Source organism: Pteropus alecto, unplaced genomic scaffold (assembly GCF_000325575.1).
Source record: "Pteropus alecto unplaced genomic scaffold, ASM32557v1 scaffold11, whole genome shotgun sequence".
Taxonomy (NCBI): domain Eukaryota; kingdom Metazoa; phylum Chordata; class Mammalia; order Chiroptera; family Pteropodidae; genus Pteropus; species Pteropus alecto.
In genome coordinates, this window is record NW_006431956.1 from 11,592,932 (window position 1) to 11,599,515 (window position 6,584).

The window sequence follows — 6,584 nt, forward strand, 5'->3', positions numbered from 1 at the left end:
GCTGAATAGGAGGGAGGTTGGGAGACTGGGTGAAAAGGGGAAGGGATTAAGAAGTACAAATAGGTAGTTACGAAATTGTTATGGGGATGTAAAGCACAGCATGGGGAATATAGTCAATAATATTGTAGTAACTATGTATGGTGTCAGATGGATACTAGACTTATCAGAGTGATCACGTCATAAGTTACATAAATGTCTAAGCTCTATGTTGTACACCTGAAACTAATATAATATTTACATCAACAGTGATTGAAAAATAAAGTTACTAAATGCAAAAATAAATAAATAAATAAATATTGTCAGAGTAAAAACACATTTTTTAAATCACCTAAAGACCCTACGAGATCCCTGCTTTTCCCAGCCCCACTTCTCCGACTTTGTCTCCTCCTCCTCTGCCCTGTGACATTCGTTCTTCTTCTTTTCCCCATCACACCAACGTGCTTTACCTCCTATCGCTACACTTGTTCTACCCCAAACATCAGCACGGCTCACCCCCCGTTTCCATCAGGTCTCTGCTCAAACATCACTTCATAGGAGACCACCCCTGACATCCTGTATGAAACAGTAACTCACCTCTCGACCCAGTGTTCTCGTCTCTGTCTTACTGTTGCCATGGCATCCGTCACCACGTGACATACGAGCTATTTACCTTTTTTTTTTAATCTGTCTCTCTTCACTAGAATGAAGTTCCATGAGAGCAAGGAAACAGCTCTATCCCCAGCTCCTAAACTGGGCCTTGTACTTCGTAGGCACAGGATACACATGCTCTGAGTGAATACATAAATTCACAAGCAGGTGGAAACTCCCAACGTAAAGCGAAATTTGCTTTTTCGTAGAAACAGCGTTTTTACAAATTCATCTACCTAAATTTCACCGAAGTTGGGACAAGCACAGCTCCCTCTCAGCATTGCAAATATTAGGGCCATAAAAAAAAAAAAAAAATTCAGAGATTCTGTGAAGAAATAAAACTCCTCGGATTTTAAAAAAAAAAAAAAAGTATGCTAACATCGTACTCCTTTTGAATAATATTTTTACTTCTAAAGATGCTGGGTCCTCCTCAGCCTCACAGTCACTAGAGACCGAGCCACCTAAACGAAGTGACTTTTTGGTATCGGTTTCTCCCTGCAGGGGTTGTGCCCGGGTCAGCTCTGTGCTTACAACAGCGACACTGCTCTAGAGATCACAATCTATACACTGTCACACTTTATATTAACATACGCTGTAGATACAGTCGCATGGCCATAGGAGTCAAGTGTCTGCTTCTGCATGAAAAAAAATGACCATCCTGAGATTTATTTTTCTACTTCCTACCATGCCAAATGAAAGCCTGATAAAAAAGACATTAAGATGAGATCATGAAACAGTCGGTGATGGAGATTCTGGTGGCATTCTACACAGACACAGTAGCAACATTGTTTGTAGGTTTAATTTTACCAGACTGACTTTGATTTCATATGCCAAGTTTTCTCTGTTATGATTTCAGCAGGTGTAATGTGGCAGATCAATATAGCTAAATTCTCAGCCACTGAGCTAAGAAAACTCTCTATCGCAATGTGTCGGGGTGAGAGACAACAAAAGTTGGGAGGAAGGGGAAAGAAGGAAAAGGCAATAAAGAGAAAGAGAAGAGATTTTCAAAGGAACTTGTTATATATGCCCAGCGATACTGTTGGAATTATTGTTCCTCTGTTTCCATATCTGAGGGATTTAGATATGTGTCTTATATGGCTAACCCTTAAGCTTGCCGTTAGTCTATCATTACCACAACGCACCAGATTAGGACTCGAAATGGGGTTTCTGAAGGTAACAGTGCTGTGACATCAATGTTTTTAAATGTTCTGAGCACTTGAGAAGAGTAAGCACATAACAGAAACAGAGAAGGAAAAGAGAGACCAAGTGCAGTCAAAGAGATGAATCTAGAACAGTGATCTTCCTGCAAAGGAGACAGGAAAGTGGCAGTTAAATATGCAAAAGATAAAGCAAAAGAAAAAAGGTTGCACAAGAAGCCACAGATAATACTAAAGCCAGAGTGATGTCAGCTTGGGGATACCCGGGACATTACTGTGTATGACCCATTGCTCCAAAAAACTAAAAACCACAGCAAAACCCCTGTCATTTAAACAGGACTCTCAACCACACACACATAGTTATGATCTTGCTCCCTGGTGTCTTTCAACCTCATTTCTGACCTCCTCCAATGCCCACCCATGCACATGTCACCTTCATGGCAGTGCTCACAGATCGTTCCGCACGTGCCATTGAGGACATGGACCGTGTCTTCTGTTCCAGGTACCTAATGCTCTAAATTTGCAATTAATATTAAATCAGTACTAGTCATTAGATACCTAATATTTTAGACTTACATTAGACTAACATATTTAATTAAATTTAATAAGTAATAATAGTAACATGGAATTAAACGTCTTTTCATTGAAATCCATGGACACATGACTGAGATCATCAAAGTTTTCTATTCAAAACTAGAAAATCAATATTGGTTATATATAATCCTTCTGATCTTCACTGCCAAACAGAAATGCTTTTTAAGATCACTAAAGTTAAAGTTGTTTTTTTTTTTTTCACTTGGGGTTTTTGCATTATTTGGTTTTGCTTTGTCGTTTGAAAATCACACCAGTGATGGAGGTTTAAAATAGAAAAATTGTCTTATAGCCATGCCACCCTGAACAAGCCCGATCCCGTCTGATCTCGGAAGTTAAGCAGGGTCGGGCCTGGTTAATACTTGGATGGGAGACCACCTAGGAAGACCAGGTGCTGTAGGCGTAAAAAAATTTTAAAAAATAAAGAATTGTAAGGGGACAAGGTCCCTGCAATCTGTGAGGTCAACCAAGGGTTGCTTCGCCTAAAAAAAAAAAAAAAAACCATAGAAAAGTTGCACTTATTTAAATATATAGTAGAGGTCACAAAACAATCTGAATTCAAATGAATTTTCTAAAAATATACATATATTTCCTTTCTGATTTTTTGCAAATTTGTTCACTCCTTAAAAAGTTTTATGCTATTTTGGGATTTTACTGCAAAGCCAAGATAAGCACTGATTTTAATCTGGTAGGGCTGTTTCCCTCTCAGAAAAACAATCCAGGTCAACTGCCACAATCATTGTAAACACAATGGCCAAGGATGTAGAAAAGGAAAATTCATGCTTTCACATTCAGTATATAGGACTCTGACTTAACCTTGAGAAAATATTAACAATATACACAATTCCCTTTGGAAGTCTAGTTTAATTAACCATTTAAGGCAACTGAAAGTTTTCATTAACTTTTCCTAATTAAATGCATTCTGTTTCTTTATTGTTCTCGATGTTTTAAAAGTAATGATTTTAGGAGATGTATTTCTAATTACTATTTCTAAAAATATTGCAAGCCATGTTTTTACCATCTTGAAATGAACCAATTACCTGGAAATGCCCATAATTGGAAATGCAAGATAAATTCTGTTCTAACAAACCAACCCATTCTGTCGTAAAGACAGGATAATTAGCAGAGATACTATTAAACAGGGTGCTATGGTGATAGGTGTCATAGAGATGTAAAGGCAGATTTAAAAAAAAAAAAAAAAGGCAGCCCAAGAAAAGAAATTAAGTCATTTGTGCGAGCAGGCAAAAAAAAAAAATCTATGAGAATGAGATCGTCGGAAAAAGAAGGGAAGAAATGAGGAAGGAGGAAGTAGGAGGAGTCTAATTGGTATTAGGAACATGTGTTGGAACAAATATTTAGTATAAGTAGTACTTCCTATACATCTGAGTCTGCCCAATAATGAGTCATCTTGACTTTTTACTGAATTGAAGGGTTTTTTTTTCTCTTGATGGCACTGGAAAAAGATCCTTAATAAATGTGAACCTGTATTTAAGGAACAGGGAGAGAAACCCCCTTTGAGTAAAGAGAAAAAGAGAAAAACGTGACCCATAGTATATATTTCCGTTAAAAAGAATACTGAACTCTTACAGGTGTGTTTTGTATTTAAGTCATGACATTGACCACAGTTTTCTGTTTAACACATAAATGAATAAAAGGATTGTTTTGTTTCTTAAAACCTGACAAGAGTTTGGGAGGATTTGAGATGATTTAAAAAAAAAAAAAAAAGCGTTGGTGACAAAAAGATTAAGTACACAGCCTCAACTTCATAAAAAAAAATAAAAAAAATAAAAAAACAGGGATTACATGATTATTTTTCCACATACAATGCCTAAAATGAATTACGTATAGCAGGTTCTCAGTAAGTACTTGTGTAAGGAGAAAGGAAGATGGGAGGTGGATGGAAACAGTTCTAAAACATGGTAATGTCTTAATTCATGTTTCTTACTACAAAAGCTGCCCCACCCACCACTTATGTCTTCACTCAAATCAGTGGCATTTATTGAGCACCTACTATGTATGAAGATTGCCCCTTTCATGTCTGTCACTTGCTATTAGTTTTTAATCCTGCAGCTGAAAAGCCCCAGGGGCAGTGAACAGCTGGGACTAGTAATAGCATATCACTCGACCCAGCAACACCCTCACTCCATCTGGCACATTATTCCTGGAACAGTCACTGGAAAAGGAATTGCACTAGGTAAGAACACGAAGGCAGGGTGATGGGTTTCGGCAGAAATTGCATGTGACAAGCAGCCCTTCCAGTCCTACCATCAGCAGCTGCACACTCCTCTTCTGCCCAGTTACATGCTAGCTCTCCTCTCAACCCTCCCGCACCTTCATCCCCAGTGCCTCCTTCTCTTAGACTAATAGTTCTGCCAACTCAGGAGCCATCAATCTTTCTACATCAGCTGTATGGAAAACAGAAGAGAGAGCGAACTCAATCCTCCTAGGATTTGGGTCACAACCCTCCATTCTCACAGGCTTGGCTCCCTCATCTGAAGTCCGCTCGGCTTCTCCTTCCTATCTTGTAAGAAGTAAATGCTTCTTAAAGATGCCAGATTTCCTTTTCACATACTTTTACAGACCAGACGTTATATATTGAAGTGGCTGAAAATGCTAATTATTGGTGCACTTTTCACGAAAACAGTAATAATCATCTAAATGAATAAATAAATGAATTTGCTACTATTTCTAATAAAGATGATAGCAATTCATTGTGGATACATTTTATTCATGATAATGCTTATAAAGAAAGTAAAAGTTAAGAATCACAGTAAAATTTCGTGATTAAAAGAGACCTGATTTAAAATAGAAAAACCAGGAAATGGAATGACATATACCTTCTCTAAGTCAAAAAATATCTAAGGTATTTAGCTACAGGAAAAGGACACTGATCCAGACATGTAAGTGGGAACGCCAGCAGAGAATTATTAATAAATGAGTTTTATTTTAAGCCTCTGCATTTCCTTTAAAAAGCTGAGATTTAAATATTCTTTGCTTGGACTTACCGTGCTAAAAACACAGGAGCACAAGAGAGAACAATGAGATATGCTTTCGTAAGAGTTCATTTACTAGGTCAAGTGTGCATTAGAATCTTAATTCTGATCGACAAAATCATTGTTCTCTTACAATTTCACTGGATATTTATATTCATGGCCTATTTAAGGAAACCAGAATTATTTTCATCATGCCCCATTCGCTCCATCTTATAGAATACTTGGAACACACACACACAAAAGTTTAAAGGCCTATGTTTCTGAAATAATTTGACTTTTTAAATCAAATACATAAATGTTTGAGAGTGCTATTTTTAAAATTCACTCTCATGAAAACTCTTTATATTGAGCCCCAAACCATAATTCATTAAGAAACATGATAAACTTTTAAAAATGAGTTACGTGTCCAACGACTGTCTTGAAATTGGAGAGACAGAGCTGTCTCTGATGGTGAGCACCTATAAGCCTTCTTTATACTACAGAAAAAGAGCAAGAGGAAGGAGATGAAGAGAAATAGGTACGTACAGCCAAGACATGAAATGGAATTTAAAAGAGCTTAGAGACTATAGCTTGGAAAGATTAAATTAAAAAGGGCAGAAAAGGGACCATCAGTACAAAGTCAAGGGAGGAGGGGAGGAAACTTACAACTTCATATGAGAAAGACTACTTTCCTATTAAAATGGAATATGCTGCCTTGTGGAGTAACAGACACAATACCCACTAACAGAACTCAAGTAGAAGCTGAAAGACGACCCAGCAGGGACACTGAATTTGTGAATTTCGAGGCAGGAAACCAGACGAGGAGGCCAGCCTCGTGAGTCCACATTTTACGTGGGGAGAGTCAAGTGCGTTCAACCCTTTTACAAAGCCAAAAAAGTGTAGGTCAGCACTTTTAAATAAATGCATTATAATTTACATGTCGGTGATGAACACGCGTTTTGGTTGCTCAGCAACCGTATTCCTCCTCTTGGTCACGTCCCTTTGGAATGTACCCAGTCCCTTTGGTTTGAGTGTGGCTGGTCTAACACCTACCCCCTCAGTTTGTACCATCCTCCTGGTCACAGGGGTCGGCATGTGACTAAAATCAGCTGCAGCCGAATAATCTTGGAGCTTTCATTCAAACTATCGGGGAAGAAAAAAGTTCTTTCTGCTGAGCTAGCTAGGACGTAAGCCTGAAGCTGCTGAAAAGCCATCTTGTCACCACAAGGAAATAAAC

The 6,584-nt window shown here is 38.0% G+C and overlaps 1 protein-coding gene and 1 non-coding gene across 2 annotated transcripts in view; one reads left to right on the top strand and one right to left on the bottom strand.

Annotated features, from left to right (window-relative positions):
* LOC107195330 (LIM zinc-binding domain-containing Nebulette) overlaps positions 1–6,584 on the bottom strand; it is a 161,641-nt gene that overhangs the window by 84,560 nt on the left and 70,497 nt on the right. The gene's annotated exons all lie outside the window — the stretch shown is intronic.
* LOC112475659 lies at positions 2,660–2,778 on the top strand. Its single transcript, XR_003044823.1, has one exon. It is a non-coding gene; the product is annotated as a 5S ribosomal RNA (ribosomal RNA).